The 18,263-nt window shown below is 40.1% G+C and overlaps 1 protein-coding gene across 1 annotated transcript in view; it reads left to right on the forward strand.

Moving 5' to 3' along the window:
- The first annotated feature begins 2,881 nt into the window (after positions 1–2,881).
- LOC106875268 (uncharacterized) overlaps positions 2,882–18,263 on the forward strand; it is a 34,375-nt gene continuing 18,993 nt past the window's right edge. Inside the window, exon 1 of the mRNA XM_014923355.3 lies at positions 2,882–4,513. The gene's annotated coding sequence lies outside the window, so the exon portion shown is untranslated. The remainder of the gene's footprint in view (positions 4,514–18,263) is intronic.

Here is an 18,263-nt window from a genome sequence, read left to right on the forward strand (position 1 = left end):
AATTTACCGACGCTGACCGATACCAACCTCTTTGGAGTCTGTTTCATCATTCATATATATATATATATATATATATATATATATATATATATATATTATTACAATTAAAAGGGTAAAGGATTATCAATTTATTAATAAATTAATAATTAATAATTTTTACCAAGCCATTCGGTATGTAAGCACCATTATCGGTGTGGAACTTATTTAAAAGTTCTTATACATTTATAAACAAAATTAAGGGATCAGCAACAGGTTGCTTCACCACATACCGAAGTTCAGAAATAGCAGCTAAAAATGCTGAAACTCCAACAGATAGCAGTTACCCGCAACTCACATAGGCAAAACAAGAAGAAAAATGACGAACTAAACTAGCTATAGTTAATCATAGACATGTTTCTGGTTTAGGAGAATAAAAACTCTTCATTACCTCATCGGTATGATATTCCTGTTATAAATTCGACGATACTGGCAAATGTGCATGCATGATCTAGCGCCATCATTTTGAAAGTATCTCCAAATCCACCTAAACCAGAAACATGTCTATGATTAACTATGGCTAGTTTAGTTCGTTATTTTTCTTCTTGTTTTGCCTATGTGAGTTGCGGGTAACTGCTATCTGTTGGAGTTTCAGCATTTTTAGCTGCTATTTCTGAACTTCGGTATGTGGTGTGTGTATATATATATATATATATATATATATATATATATATATATATATATATATATATATATATATATATATATATATATATATATGCATATATATTTATATATATATATATATATATATATATATATATATATGCATATATATTTATATATATGTATGCATATGATCCAAGAAATGTACACAAAGTATTTACAGTGGAAAATTCATGTCACATTCCGTGTTTATAGTGACGCATACAGAAACACTTATTCACACACACGCACACGCGCGCACACGCGCGCACACACACACACACACACACACACACACACACACACACACACGTACGCATACATACACACGTGTGCGTGCGTGGATGCATGTTTGTTTTGTTTTTCTCTTTTTAATTGAGAGTGAATTTCCACCGGGCAACTGCTTGATAGCAAGGTTTTGAAAGAATGCATCATGTTTTGTTCATCATTCTTTAAATCTTAAGAAGGCGTGGTAGATTTTTACTTAGCCAGATATCGTGATTATTTGTAGCGTATGAATTTAGAAAATGCATTCTCTCCCCAAGAACCCAAGTTCAGCTATACATTGCTCGGGATGACTTGGTGCATTTTCCGTTGCTTCAATAATAATAGGTATGAAGCTAAAGTATATCTTGGGTGCTGGATTTTCAAACTCCATTTCAATGGTCCACAGATATCCTTTCTCACCTGTATTTTTCTGACCACATTAGTTTCCAGAGGGCAACTGATTTCCACAACAGAGCAGTTTCTTTTCTTGAAGTCACACACAATATTTGGTCGGTTATGTCTTAACTTGGTGGCTATTTTAATTTTTAAGTTCCACCAATATTCTTTTGACTTATCTGTCTCAATAAAGTCAAATTCGTCGGTTATTATTTTCTTACTTCTTATCCTGTTCCATACTGTTCTGTCCGTACGTCTATCTCCTGCAGTAACCAGTTTAGAATGTGGGTGTGAGGATAAGGACTGCAAAGATGTTTAAAACTCTCTTGAAGCATTTTTGTCCTCTCCTTATTGATGGGCTCTTCATAGCTCATCCTTTCAAGATACTTGTAGCTTTCCCCAGACAGTTCGTACGTACGTACGTATGTACGTATGTATGTATGTATGTATGTATGTATGTATGTTTAATTAGTTTTTGAGATTGTAAACTGTACTTTGATCTCAGCTAAAACGTCGAGAAATGGCCTTTTGGCTAAGAAGAAAGTGTAGTTTTTAAATTATTAGAATTCATCCGAATTTCCGTAAGGACAGAATTACAGATTGTATTTCCAAATTAGTTATCATACTTTAAAATTTCCGTAAGCGCGAAATAACCTGGGGTAACCGTAACACAGGAGGAGTCTATAATTATTTTCATGTGTAAAAGTAGTTGTGTTGCTTGGTTATTGTCGTTTCGAAGGAATTCCATCCGAACGTATTTTCCAGAGCATGAAAACCAATGGCAAAGTCAATTTCACGTCACGTGATTTCATGTTACAGTAATTGTTCCAGGAACTCATTATTTCCTGTATAAGCAGAGGCTTCCTGCCTATCAGTTTGTAATAGTTGTAGTTGGTAGTGACAACAAATTGTCGGACTGCCATGCAAAGACTTCGTTGAGTTCTTATGTCTAGTTAGTCGTAAAGGTATGAGACATTCTGGCACATCCGTTTTGGCTCCGCTTATTTGCTGTCGTTGGCTCGACGCTGACTTGACGCCAGACGCTTTAACGTTTGTTTTGTTTTAATGTATTTCTCTCTTTCTTTCTCTCTTTCTTTCTTTCTCTTTCTTTCTCTCTTTCTCTCTTTCTTTCTTTCTCTCTTTCTTTCTTTCTTTCTTTCTTTGTGAACATCTAGTTATGTTTGTATGTTAATGTAAGGTCTCTCTGTCTCTGTCTGTCTGTCTGTCTGTGTCTATCTCTGTCCGTCTGTTTCTCTCTCTCTGTCTGTCTGTCTGTCTCTGTCTCTCTCTCTCTCTCTCTCTCTCTCTCTCTCTCTCTCTCTCTATATATATATATATATATATATATATATATATATATATATATACATACACATATATATATATATATATATATATATATATATATATATATATATATATACATATATATATATATATATATATATATATATATATATATATATATATATATATATATATATATATATTTCTGTGCGCGCGCGCATGTGCAATCTTCAGTGCCAAAATATACCATCTCCAAAGGAGGTTGAATATCAAGCCAGCCGTGCCGAATCGTCGACGTCCAGACAGCAACACCAACTCGTCTCATTCTGTAGTCATAAATAAGTACAATGTGAGAAACAGTTTACAGCTGTATGCAGCGGGAGCACTGTATAACTGTTGATTTTTTTCTCTCGCACAGTTCGAACTTTACTGTGGAGAAACAAATCGATGCAGCATATCAACATTTTATACAATTGTTTGATTAAGAAATGTCAAGCACGTGCCTCTGTGTATTATACTTGCAAATATTGATTCGAATGTGAATTGAACTCTGAATAGTAAGGTATCAAACTAGATACACATCTCAGTCTAACTCCACCGTATGACACCTGGAAACAACAAAAGAGAGCCAGGGCAGTGTGTTGGAAACATGAAAGAAAAAAACATCTGAAACTTATTAGCTTTAGATGTAGCAACTTAAGCAACGTTAAAGCTTGAAATGTCATGTCTATAGGTTAACACGAGTTGTAATGTGTGTATCGCTGTTCTTTACACAGATGTTGATACACAGCGAAACATATAATACACACACACACACACACACACAAAGATACACGCACACACACACACACACACACACACACACACACACACACACACACACACACACACACACACACACACAACCTCTCTCGCCCTCTGTTTCTGTCTGTCTCTCTGACACATAACAGCTTCATTCCTTTTTAATTTTCTATATTTTTCTATCTCCTCCAACAGTAAGTTTGTGTGCTTGCGTAAGCAAGTTTACACCAATACATTGACAATCTGATAGATAGACAGACGATTGACAGGCAGATAGCTAGCTAACAAGATAGATAGGAAGGAGATATATATAAGTGGATTGATACATAAATATTTTATGATTAAATTGTATGGAGAAAGGTTACACTTTTTAACGTTCTGTTCCTCTTCATCTTTCTAATCACAGCAGTTACACACATACAGTAAAATAAACGAAAGTGCATACACGAACATACACGTAAACATAAACACATTCAGTGAACGATACTTTTCTTGTTTGGATAAGACGCTAAATTAAATTATTTCTAGGTGCTTCCAAAATGTGGAAGCGATTGCTAAAATTTGACTTCGTTTCGCAAAGTTAAATTCTCATAAAATGCTTAAAACTAATATTTCAAAAGAAATTGATTCATTTTTAATAATACTGTTTTCTCTTTCAAGACAATGCACACGTGTGAATAGTATTAATTTCGATTTACTGATTCTAATTTTCTCAGTATTCGTTGGTCCCCCCAATGCTTTTTTTTGTGTCTGTTGATAAGTGCAGAGCGCTGGTTATTAAACGATTCCATGGCGGAGTGTCAAGAAAGCGGAATCTCATAATATAAAAGGAGCAAACTACTGGCCGATATCTGAAGAAACGGACAGTAGATTTGCAACAGCATGACACCGTATGCATTTGTTTTTGCCTATAAGGCTTAGCAGTTATTATATAACTGACCGTCGTTTCAAGGAAGGTAGCTTCTCTCACCTGGACCAGGCGTGGTCGCTGCCACCGTCAACTCCCTTTTCCTTGATGGCATCTAATGTAGAAAAAGTAAAAGACTGCCCTCTAATCTAGCAGCTTCAAAAAAAAAGAGAGGTAAGACAAGATTTTCGCTCTCACATTTACATGTACTTATACAACACACATATTTGTTGTCGTTTAACCGTATGTATGTATGTATGTATGTATGTATGTATGTATGTATGTATGTATGTATGTATGTGTGTATGTATGTATGTAGACAGATAGACAGACAGACAAAGAGAGAGAGAGAGAGAGAGAGAGAGAGAGAGAGAGAGAGAGAGAGAGAGAGACATTACTCTTATCCACTTTAAATTCCCTTTTCTTATATCAATCTGTCTTTTTCTCTGTCATTCTCTGCCACATGCAAACGCATTAAAGATGTGTACATATTTACTAATTACCTGTCATCTCTCTTTCTCTCCCCCCTCTCTCTCTCTCTCTCTCTCTCTCTCTGTAAATATAAACACAAACACGTTATTTATCTATCACTTGGCGTCCTTCCTGTTCAACTGCTTTCTAGACACATAATAGCACACACGTTTACTCACATTTAATAAACACACGCACAGTAAAGTAACTAAAGCTGTCAGCCCCTATTTTATTTCCCTCATTATTGTCGACGTAAACAATAACGGAATGTAATATAAAATATAATATTCTGTATGTTTGTGTGTGTGTATTACACCCGATACGTACACAAAGCAATTTCTTCTCTCCTCCTCTCTCTCACTTTAAATGCATTAACACACTTTCTCTTTCTCTCGCTTCTATTACTGTCTCTCCTCCCCTGTATTGTGTCAATATGTGTTGCATTATTTTCCTGCTTCTGGAAGAAGTGACTTCGACTAATTGTCGATTACTCCTTCAGTCGTTCCATCCTAACAGACTGAACTATAAGTGAAATGGAAAAAAAAATTATAAGGAGTAACGGACAGAGATTAACAAGGAGATAGAGGGAATAGGTAAGCATATGGATGGATGTTGGTATGACATACATTCCTCGATATAAACAAGCATGTATAATATAAAGACAATGACAAACACACGTTCATGTGTATGTGTATGAGGGTTGTCCTGAAAGTAATGCAAAACTGGGTATTATATACACAAAGGTACTACTCAATATTGACTTCATCACAGACGAAGTATTTTCGCCATCGTTGAACTCGTCTCTTGAAACTTATTTGAAAAATGCCAGATGTGCACTGTTGTTACCACTCTCCACATAACTTTCCTCACGCCTGTGTCATCAAATGGTTGTCTTTGAAGACTGATAGAATCAAACAAGTGGAAATTGGAGGGCGCCAGATCCGGGTTGTACAGTGGATAGGGATCACTGACCAGTACAGGTTGCCGCTTGCCTGATTTGTTCCCAAAGATGTCTGTGGTAAAGAATTTTCATGTTGAATATATATATATATATATATATATATATATATATATATATATATATATATATATATATATATATATCGTTTTCTGCTCTCTTCCTTCTAATGGCTTATCTAAGTAGTGTCTGAAAATACCGTTCGTTGCTCAAGGTACAGCCACGTTTCAGAAAATCAAGGATAATAACGTCCTTATCATTCTCCCAAAACAGTCACCATGACTTCGTGTGCCGATTTGCTGGCTCTTGAACTTCTTAGGTCTTAGATTGGAAGTGTGACGCCATTCCATCGACTGCTCCTTCATTTCTGGATCATAAAGATACGCCTACATTTCATGCCCTCTCTCTAGATCGGGGAATAAAAATCTTTTCTTCATTAACTTCAAACACTTCTAGCAAATCATAGCAGACTTCCCCATTTCATTCCACCAAATCGGGTATCAACTGCCTGTATGTACACACTTTCCGATACCCAAAGTCTTCTACCATCTTTTGTAATGCATTGTAACCACAGTTCAGTTGCGCAGTTAGCTCATGGATTTGCCACTCGTCTGTCCGCTTGAATCAGTTTGTCCTCTCACTGACGGGGGCATAGATGGTCTCTTGTCCGAAGACACTGCTTTTACTACCGTTCACATCTAGGACAACCAGTTTACCGTCTGGTTCCAGGAATATAGCCTGTACCTCGAGCTCTAAAGATTTCCGGAATAACGCTGCTACCTCATCATCGATCCTGGAGTACGAGATGAGAATATCTCATAGTCGTTGAAAATTGATGAATGCTTGCACTCTAAAGATCCAGTTCTTGCTGATTGCTATCATGTCTATGTCTAGCTACCTAAGATCTTTGAGCAGGTTAACGTGCTTCCAGGCTGACTCCAGGCCACGTACATTTATACATCTCACACTCAGAACAGCTATGTTTGTCAGAGAAAGTAAAGAGAGTTTATTCATCTTACCCTTGAAGAAGATCACATGATCCAGCTTCTTCGTTGGTTTGAAGGAAAACGTCAAATTGATATTCTAAGACGTATTTGCTGGGCATTTTTCTAAAAAGCTTAACGTCGAAAGGGTAGTCCTCTTCTAGGTGTCTGTAAGTTTGTGAGTCAGTTTTTGCTGTAGACTGTCTTTTGTGGGTTTGGGGAGAATCTTCCGAAATCTTCCCCCACTTGTGTGATATTTATATCGTTTATCATTTATCACTTCTTCTATTAGTTCAATGTTGCACTTCCCAACAACAGTGAAATTGATGTACGAGGGCTGATCTAGTGTGTTTTGTTGTTGTTGTTATTATCATTATTGTTGTTGTTGATCTTGTGGTCAAGGTGGTCTTTTCTCTTTCTTTTGTAATTGTTATGGTTGTGTCTATGATTTTCGTTTGAGTTGCAGTTGTGATAATGGTAGAGATATATTCTGACCTTGTGAAACGTCTAGTACCCCTTTGATTTCACTGGCTTTCACTTTTCGGTCGGCCATGTTCTGTGGTAGTTGGTGAAAGTGAGTGTGTAATTGTGTGTGCAGTTGTGTTTGGGCTTTCTGATTTCAAATTGTGTTTGTGTGGTCAGTTCTATACCAGTACCCGACCATCCACTCTCCAGGTGAAACGTATGATACACCTTTCATCTTCATCACCTATTACGGCGGCTATCAACCACCATATGTCTATTTCTGAAGGAGCCTCTTTTACCAATGTTGCTGGGATGTGTTGTTGTTGTTGTTGTTGTTGTTGTTGTTGTTGTGACGGCTGCTGGTTGATTTGCTGAAGCTGCATGTAATGATATAACAACACCAAGCAAACATTTAAACAGGATTTATTAACGCCGCTCAAGTCATATAAACAATCTACGTAGACGAAAGAAGTATAATGCAATATGCGAGGCAGCTGGATATCAAAATTTACCACTGTGGCCGGATTAAATACAAAAAATATATATATATATCATCATCATCATCATCATCATCATCATCATCGTTTAACGTCCGCTTTCCATGCTGGCATGGGTTGGACGTTTGACTGGGGACTGGTGAGTCAGATGGCTGCACCAGGGTCCAATCTGATCTGGCAGAGTTTCCACAGCTGGATGCTCTTCCTAACGCCAACCACTCCGAGAGTGTAGTGGATGCTTTTACGTGCCACCGGCACTAGGGCCAGTCAGGCGGTACTGGCAACGGCCACGCTCAAATGGTGTTTTTATGTGTCACCTGCACAGGAGCCAGTCCAGCGGCACTGGCAACGCCCTCGGTCGAATGTTGTTTTTCACGTACCACCGACACAAGTGCCAGTAAGGCGACGCTGGTAACGATCACGCTCGAATGGTGCTTTTAACGTGCCACCGGCACGGGGGCCAGTCAGCAGCCTTGGCAACGATCACGCTCGGCTGGTGCTCTTAGCACTCCACTAGCACGGATACTAGTCATGCGTTGCTGTCATCGAATTTGATTTCGATTTCACTTGCCTCAACAGGTCTTCGCAAGCAGAGTTTAGTGTCCAATGAAAGAAAGGCACGCCTAATTGGGCTGGTTACACCACTGGCATAGGCCACAAGTTATGGTCTCACTTGGCTTGCCGGGTCTTCTCAAGCACAGCATATTTCCAAAGGTCTCGGTCACTAGTCATTGCCTTGGTGAGGCCTAATGTTCGAAGGTCGTGTTTCACTACCTTATCCCAGGTCTTCCTGGGTCTACCTCTTCCATAGTTTCCCTCAATCGATTGGGTGTGACACTTTTTCACACAGCTATCCTCATCCATTCGTACCACATGACCATACCAGCGCAGTCGTCTCTCTTGCACATCACACACACACACACACACACACACACACACACACACACACACACACACACACACACACACACACACACACACACACACACACATATATATTTGCGCTGCTTCATATCTGTCATCATAAATTGCATATCGGTTTAAGCATGCAGTTGTTAAAACGACTTGGCGGGATTGGAGACAATCATTCCCGCCTGACATCTACAACATTCTGTTCCAGGGCCTTCTAAAATAGTCTTTCACGTGATGTCTGGCTTCTGATTTCATTGTCCCCAATACTTGACTGGTACTTAGTTTATCAACCCCAAAAGGATGAAAGGCAAAAATCGACCTCAGCGGAATTTTAACTCAGAACGTAAAAATGGACGAAATATTACAAAGCATTTTGTCCAGGGTGCTATTGATTTTGTCAGTTCACCTCTTTAATGATGATAACAATCTCTTCTGCTATAAACACAAGGCCTGAGATGTTTTTAGGAGAGGCGGCTAGTTGATTGCATCGATTTTCGATAGGATGAAACGCAAAGTCAACCTTGGTGGAATTTGAACTCAGAACGTAAAGGCGGACGAAATGCTGCTAAGCACTTTGGTCAGCGTGCTAACGATTTTGCTAGCACACTGTCTTAATAATAATAATAATAATAATAATAATAATAATAATAATAATAATAATAATAATAATAATAATAATAATAATAATGATAATAATAATAATAATGATAATAATAATAATAATAATAATAATAATAATAATAATAATAATAATAATAGGGTAGCGAAAATGCTAGTTTGGAAACTACGCGAAAAGTGGGGTCTAGAGAGAGGCAAGACATAGTATGAGCACAAACAGCAGAGAGTAACGGAATCGGAGACCTGAAAAATCCTGGGGGATTTCCCAATCGAAACTGGTCAGGTGCTAGAGCATAACAAACCGGATCTAGTGGTAGTGGACAAGGTGCATCACATGTGCTATATAATTGATGATTCGTGCTCCTTTGACCGTTGAACAGTCAAGATGGAAGGCAAAAAGAAAAAAATAGATATATACAATCCTCTTAAGTACGAAACAGCCCGAAAACGAAGAAGGTAAAGATAGCGCTAATTATTGTTGGGTTTTTGAGGACAGTATCAGAAGGTACCAAGAGGAATATAATGGAAATCGGAATAGAGTGCCCAGTTACAAAAGAATAATCAGGAAAGTATTAGATAGTTGAAAAGAACATTGCCATGGTACCGTAGGCTGCAGGTAGCGAGCCCCCTATGCATGCAAGACAACGTTTCCCTAAAAGAAATGGAGAAACTTTCAAAATACAAAGACCTGGAAATAGAGGTAACTCGAATGTGGAGTCTAAAAACAGAAACAATTTCTATCATACTGGGCGCATTAGGTATGATAAAAAAATATTCAAGCAAATACATAACAAAAACACCAGGACTAACAAATATATATAACATACAGAAAATTGCATTACTGGGCACTGCACACATCCTACGCAAAACACTTTCAATACAGTAACCATAAGAGCATCACAGCAAACCACAGCACATACCCAAGGCACACAGAGCTGCGCTCGATAGTGAAGTGAAAGCACGTTATAAAAATAAGACTACTGAATAATAATAATGATTATGATGATGATGGACACTCGCGTCGACGTATGAGAGTTCAGTTTTGCCGAACAACAAGGAATTGAACCCTTCACCATCTTGCGATACTACTACTACTACTACTAATAATAATAATAATAATAATCCTTTCTACTATAGGCACAAGGCCTGCAATTTGGGTGAGTGGGATAGTCAATTTCATCGACCCCAGTGTTTCGCAGGTACTTAATTTATCGACGCTGAAACGATGAAAGGTAAAGTCGACCTCGGCGTAATTTGAACTCAGAACATGAAAACAGACGAAATGCCGTTAAGCATTTCGCCCAGCGTGCTAACGATTCTGCCAACTCGTCGCCTTAAACAGGTGAAATAATAATAATAATAATAATAATATTTACCAGCTGCCAAATGAAATCAAGCTAGCAGCTGATTGACGAAAGTGAAAGTAGTGACTTAAACTCAAGTGTCAGCGTACTTAATTTTATTGATGCAGGCGTAGCTGTGTTGTAAGAAGCTTGCTTCCCAACCTTATGGTTCCGGGTTCAGTCCCACTGGGGGGAACCTTGGACAAGTGCTTTCTATTATAACCTCGGGCCGACCAAAGCTTTGTAAGTGGATTTGGTAGACGGAAACTGAAAGAAGCCCGTCATATATATGTGCGTGTGTGTGTGTGTGTCTTTATGTCTGTGTTTGTCCCCCAGAGCTGCTTGACAACTGGTGTGAGTTTACGTCCCCGTAACTTAGCGGTCCGGTAAGAGAGGCTGACAGAATCAGTACCAAATTTAAGAAATACAAGCACGGGGGTCGATTCAATCGACTAAATATTCTTGAAGGTGGTGCCCCACCATGGCTGAAACAAGTAAAAGACAGAAGACTACATGGATGAAAGACAAAGTTGATCTTGGCAAGATTTGAACTCAGAATGTAAAAGATGCGAGCCTTTTGCGTCTCAGGCTCTTAGGATTCTGCCAAACATGCCATTTTATTTTTCCAGTTTTTCAGTCAATACTGTTTGATTCTAATTAAATATATTTTAATGAATACACAGATGCATGTCTGTGTAGTTAATAAGTTCACATTGCAACATGATTTTGGGTTCATTCCCACTGCACAGTACCTTGGGCAAGTGTTTTCTACTATAGCACCGGTTACCGGTTCGACAAGTACCTTGTGAATGTGGAAACTATGGTGGAAACTATGTGGAAGCATGTCGTATATATATATATATATGATGAACTCTCCCGTCGATTTCGACGTATGAGGCTCCGTCAACGTACTCTTACTTTCTCAGTCATAATGCTTATGTCGAATGTGACATTTAAAATCCGCCAACGATTTGCAAAGAAGGCCACAAATGTTGCAAGTTTGAAGAGGTTTATTTTCAGTTGCTTTTCGCCTTTGCCTTGCACCCTGAAATTTGTTAATTCTGGTTGCAACAAAGTCTTTTAATACCATTTTGAGAACGATCTCCATTTTGTTCATACCAAGGCTGTTCGCTCAAAGGTTTTGTGAGCTATCTTCAACACTAATAGGTTACTTTTCAGCTTGTCCTTATATCTGAGCCATGATCGACCAACATTCCTGTCGCCACTCTCAGGCTGGTTGTACATGAGGACTTTGGGTATTCTTTCGTCACTCATTCTGACGACATGGCTAGCTCAGCGCAATTGTCATTGTATAAGGGAAGCTCTCAATTCCACCAATCTTACACTTGCTAAACAAGTCGGCATAAGAAACTTTGTCTTTTAGTGAATAACCGCAGATTGTCCTCAGACAGTCTTTGTAGATGTCTAGTTGGTTAATGTGTCGTCTATAGGGTATCCACGATTCTGAGCCATACAAGAGAGTAGTAAGAACGGCTGTTTTATAGACCCGTACATTGGTATAAAGTTTGTTCCATAGTGTTTGCCATTTAACAGTGTCGAAGGTCTTAGTAAGTTCAACGAATATCAAGAACAACTCTTGATTTTTCTTACGTACATTCTCCATGACTTGTCGAAAGGAAAAGAACATGTCGATAGTGCCACGACCAGAGCGAAATCCGCACTGTGATTCTGAACAGATATCATGTACAACGTGTTTGATGATCTTGTCAAGAATAAGTCAAGCAAGAATCTTACCAGCAATAGACAAAAGCGATATTCCACAATGATTATCACAGATACTTCTGTTTCCTTTGTTATAGATGTTAAATTGAGGCATCCTAGAAGTCCTGTGGTACACAGCCTACCTTCCAAATATTTATGAAGAGGTCATGCAGTTTCTTAAAAGGCTTCTGTCCACCGTGTTTGTAAATTTCAGGAGGGATAACATTACTTCCAGGTGTTTTACCAGAAGAGATCTGTTTAATAGAATTTACCAATTCCAGGAAAGTTGGCTCCAGAGACAGTTCCAGTATTAAAGTGTGCTGTGGAACAGACATTATGACGTCGTCATTAGTGACTGAGATGGAGTTCAACACGGCTTCAAAGTGATCTTTCCATCGTTTCAATATGTCAGATTTGTCAGTACGCAGTGTCTCTCTATTAGATGAAAAAATAGGAGTGACACCGTGCTCTTGAGGACCAAACACTTTCTTGAGGCCATCATAAAAGGTTTTAGAATCCTTTCTGTCTGCAGCTTCTTGGAGTTCAGAAGCCTTGAAAAATCACCAAGTCTCCTTCATCTGTCTCAGAGCATGTTGGATCTGGCCTCTGCATTCTCTTTTCTGGATGAGCTATTATCATTTATCCAAGTTTTGTCAGCGCTGTGCATTTTTTCTATCCACTGTTGGATATCTGTATTGTTATCATTGACCCAATCTTGATGTTTACGAACAGGAAGACCAAGAACAGCTACAGATGCAGAGTGCGTTGCATCACGCCGAGCCTTCCAAGATAATTCCATGCCATGATTGATATCAACAGTGTTGAGTGCAGTGTCCAACTTGATAGAGAGCTCAGCCTACTTTTCAACAGTTTTCAAAGGCAGACTATTAATGCGCTTAGGCACTGATGTCTTTTGTAGTCTTGTGTGTTTCAGATGAAACGTAGCTTTACTACGGAGAAGAGAATGTTCAGAGAGATAGCATGTATTATGAAAGGAATGTGTAATGTTAAAGTCCTTAATATTTCTTTTCTTAGTAATAACATAGTCTATAAGATGCCAATCCGTAGATTTAGGATGCATCCAGGTTGCCTTACAACTTAGCTGTTGAAAAAACGTATTTGTGATGTTTAGACTGAATTCCCTGCAGACGGAGAGCACATGCAGACTGCTGGAGTTCATTCGACCTATACTATGGCGACCAAGTACACTCTCTCATGCCTGATAGTCAGTACCAACACGAGCATTAAAGTCGCCCGTAAGGATAAGTTTATCCCTATGGTAACTACTGGAGATGACATCACGGAGTTGGTTGTAAAATTCATCCTTTTCCTGCTCAATGCTGACCCTGGTTGGCATGATGCGATCAGAAATACCTTTGGGTAGAGAAAGAAGGGATCTAGCTATTTCTGTTTTGATGGCAAAATCAACACCAGAGTGGCACGGCTCATTTTCATTTCTTCTACACCAGAAAAATATGTATCCACCTTTACTGTCTTCTAACTGTGATGATCCTGCAAGACGAATTTCACTGAGTACAGCTATGTCAATGTTGTATTTCTTTAGTTCAAGGGCTATAAGTGCTGTTTTTCGTTCTGGTGCTGAGTGACTGCTTTGGAGAATGCGCACATTCCAGGAGCCATGGTTAATATTCTTAGATTTCTTCGTATTTCGACTGCGTTACTGAATAACCAGACAGCTGCAGCGGACTGACAAGTTTAAGGTTTGTAAGCAATGTTTGGGGCTCCTTTCCTCACCCCTCGCCTGTTGGGGAAAGTAATGCTGTGTCTAAATAGAACTGCTTTGTCACCACTGGAGGACACGGACAGCACAGTTACTCACAAGTTCTGTGCTGGAACAGCCATCACCCAATGGTCGCCGACTGTAGGGATCCAGCAAGAGACTTCCAGTAATATACTTTACTTGTCCCTGCTGCTATCACTCTCTCGCCAGAAGACTTTTGGATTTTTTCAAGTTGAAGTTATGCCGTATTGAATGAATAAATATAAGTTGTCAGAAAACCCACACATATGATTTGATTTGAGTGTTGAAAGCTTGTGTAGAACCAGCCATACTTTTTGGAAGTGATGATAGCAAGAATATGGTGCACATATGTGCCACAATACCAAGAACAACACACTTCAGGCTTTTTCTTCAGAGGTTTCCATCTCCTAGACGAGCCGCTATAAACAAGCTGGAGAGCTTTGTCTGCCTTATGAGTCAGAGTTTGCTGATAGTACAGTCTTGTTAAGGAGACCCTCAGCAACCAAAGACCTGGTTTTATATCAGAGTTTCCCTCTCTTAGATGGGGTGCCTTCACCACTGTTATGGAACCCCACCTGCCCCCTAATATATGGAATTAAATACATCAGGAAAAACAGTGATACAGATATGTATATAGATGGTTGGCCGTTGACTATTCATAAGTTCCTCCGCCCTTTATGACAGGTTTATTTTTCGTCCTGCAGGGTGTCCAACTATCACCCTCCTCACCAAGCAAACCTGGTGAGGTTGCCAATTTAGTCGCCGACGACCCGTCTATGTAACAGGTTGTACTGGGTTACATGTTACCAGTAGCGAACAAGCGCGATTAATATATATATATATATATATATATATATATATATATATATATATAAGGCAGAAAAAAGAAAAAACTGGAAAAGGCAACAAAAGTCAATTAGACGTACGCGGTGAATGTGTTAGATTGATTCTCAGTGAAAGTTTTAGACGGAGGAATAGGTGGGGAAGTGACGTTTCGAGCATGGCTCTTCGTCGGAGAGGAAATGTCTAAAGAAAAGGAAATGGAGGAAGGAGCAAATAGTCCGGAGAAAGCACCCGTGTCGTTACATGGCTGAAAATAACTGACCAGAAAAGATTAGAGAATGTGGTTTTTGAAGGCAGAGGAGTGCAAAAATGGACAGTGTGTGTGTGTGTGTGTGTGTGTGTGTGTGTGTGTGTGGCGGATACTCTGTGAGTGTGGATGATACTCTGTGAGTGTGGAGTGTATATGTGTATATATGTTTCTGTGTGTGTGTGTGCGTGGGTGTGGGTGGCAAGCAGCGTGTTTGTATATTAGGGAGGGCTGCGTAGGTTGTACATATGTACACGTGTCCGTGTGTGTTTGTGTTTATATGAATGTTTGTATGAGAGTGAATCTAAGATTAGCATTGGAGATTTAGCAGTAGACGGACGTGGTGTTGAGGTTAGGTGATGTGTGTGAGAGTGTGTCGCTGTGTGTGTACGTGTACTTATATATGTGCGTATGAGTGTGTGAGTACGTGTGTACAGGTGTGTGTTTGTATGTATTTGCGTATGGAGACATTTATGTATGCGCTATATGTAAGCGCTCACGTGTGTATGTTTTGTGGGGGGGTATAAGTTATGTATGTGGGTGTGAGGAAAATAAATGGAGAGAGAAAAGGAGGAAACAACGGAGGAAAGAAGAATGAACGGAAAAAGTCGGAAGCTGTTACACGAAGGAACTGGGTGTTAAGTCCAAACAGTGTATGAATTCGTAGTGTGAAAATATAGCGTTGCTCCTGGCAAAGTCTGGTGGTGGTGGTTCCATGGTGTAAGACCAGACCGAAGACAGTGACGTGTTCGGTGGAGTAGTTGGTCAACCAGAAGTGACGGGCGACGGGGGTATGTTCTATAAATCTGTCAGCTAGACGGCGGCCAGACTGTCCCACATATCATGATCCGCAAAGTGTACATTCGAGGCAATAGATGATGTCAAAGATAAAGGAGAAGGAGTCACAGATGTGAATAATGTCTTGCCTGGTTACAGTGAGGGAGGTGGTGTTGGTGATGAACAGACAGGTATGGCACAGGGGGCTGGAGCAAGGGGAAGGTTCAGGTTTGCTGGGAGTGGAGGAGAGAGAGGTCAGAACTACAGACCACTAGATTGCAGAGGTTTCGGGCGCGTTTGTAGGAGGGAAGAGGTAGGTTGGGGAAAATAGGGAAGGTGGTGGGATCGGATAGGAGAAGTCGGAAGGCCCGTAGGATTTTCCAATGAAGGAGTAGAGTAGGGGGTGGAAATGGAGGGGAGACGGTTGGGAGATGGGTGTGGGGAAGGAGAGAGGGTTGAAATGCAATCAACGTGACGTGCATAGGTAAGAGCGGCATGGACAAGGGCAGAGGGGTCTGCGACGGGTGAATAGACGGGTCAAGTATTGAGACTGAGTCTCAAAATCCTGGTCACGGCTGCACAGACTTCGGAGACAGGGGAATTAGGAATAGGAGATTGCCCTTTAATGTGGGAGGAGGAAAATTGAGGTAGAAGTGGGTATCAGTAGGTCTGAAGAAGGTGGAAGTGATGAGAGAGTGATAGAGGGGATCTATAGAAAGAGAGATGTCCAAAGGGTTGACAGAGGTGATCTCAAGAGAGGGGTGAAAGACCAGCTGTATAGCTTTGGGGTTGGTCCAGTGAACTGAGAGGAGATTTGGGCCTAACAAATAAGCTGGGGAAGATGAGGCTCATTCTCGTTCTCATGACGATCCCAGACAACTGATGATAAACTTCACCTGCAAACGTGAAGCAGCTGGGGGTGAGAACGAGTCCAGAGAGGTGAAAAAGTGTAGATACGCTGGATTTGAACACGGTACCATGGTTGCGAAGGTACTGGAGGGCCAGGAGGTCATCATTGTGGGCGAAGACAGTGTAGAAGGATTTGATGGTCACGTTACAGAGGAGGTGGGAGAGGCTCTGTAGAAAGGAAAAGGAATTCAAAAGGTGAAGGGCGTGATTGGTATCTTGGATGTGGAATGGGAGGTAAGTGACTGGGGGGAAGGTAGGGTGACGGCCAGGTATTTTGAAATGAGTAGGCACCTCGAGTAAAATCATTATCTATACGACATACTTAACATATATGTATTATTAAAAAGCCAGATGCCGCAGTTTTTATCCAGGACAAAATTACTTTATAGACATATTTTGTTAAAAAAATATATAATGAAATTGCCCCAAAAGTGACCACGAGAGTGACAGATGCACATTTCACTGCTTTTGATATTTTTCAATGAGTCACTTACAAAATGAGGTTGAATCAGCTTGTCTAAAATATAAACATATACTGGCTTGCTACGATGCAGCTACAATTCGTAGTAATCCTTATTATTTATATTGTCAATACACACACACACACACACACACACACACACACACACACACACACACACACACACACACACATATGAATAAATACATTATAATTTCAGATGAGAATGAAAAAATGAATGGACGCAGAATGGGTTTGACCCCACCAACCACATTCCTGCGTTGAACCGTTTACTTAGTCCTTTTTTTTTTATTCCGCCTAAGTAGGCACTTACATACCCAACATTCGAGCTACTTTCTTCCATCTTTTTTTGTACTTTTTTGACGTCAGGCATTTCTCCTCCAGACATGCTTTCCCTCTTAGGTGATACAAAAAGAGGTTAACCAAAGCATGCCTGGAGATGAAGGTGCCCGATGCGATACCTCTTCCACGCGTCTTCCATATCACCTCTTTCGCTATAGCTATTACGGTTAGAAAGCAGAATTTCTCTTCTCCTTTTAGAGAAGACGGCGGAACGATCTTAATAATCGATTCAGCAGACAGCTGTACTCTCCCTAGCTGTGATAGTACCCGTTTGGTAGAAACTCACAGGTTCGGTAGAAACCTACAGGTCCGAGAGTCTCGGACACTGTACGATTGCATGCAGAACAGTTTCGTTGCTCTGTGGCGCCGTACCTCTGCTGCACGTAGGCGCAACCGTAATGCCGTACCTCGTGAGTTTATCCCTAACTGACAAGGCGCTTCGGAAGCACAACTAAATGCAGGACCTCTGGAAATTGTCCATAGGTCCCTGGCCGAAAGTCCTTCGATGCAGGTTGTCAAGCTGACTTTCATCGAAACCCAGAGTCTCCCCCAGGCCGTCATCACACTTGCCCTCTACCAACCCTCTTTAGTACG

The sequence above is a fragment of the Octopus bimaculoides genome, chromosome 14 (genome assembly GCF_046866305.1).
Source record: "Octopus bimaculoides isolate indiv1 chromosome 14, ASM4686630v1, whole genome shotgun sequence".
NCBI classification, from domain to species: domain Eukaryota; kingdom Metazoa; phylum Mollusca; class Cephalopoda; order Octopoda; family Octopodidae; genus Octopus; species Octopus bimaculoides.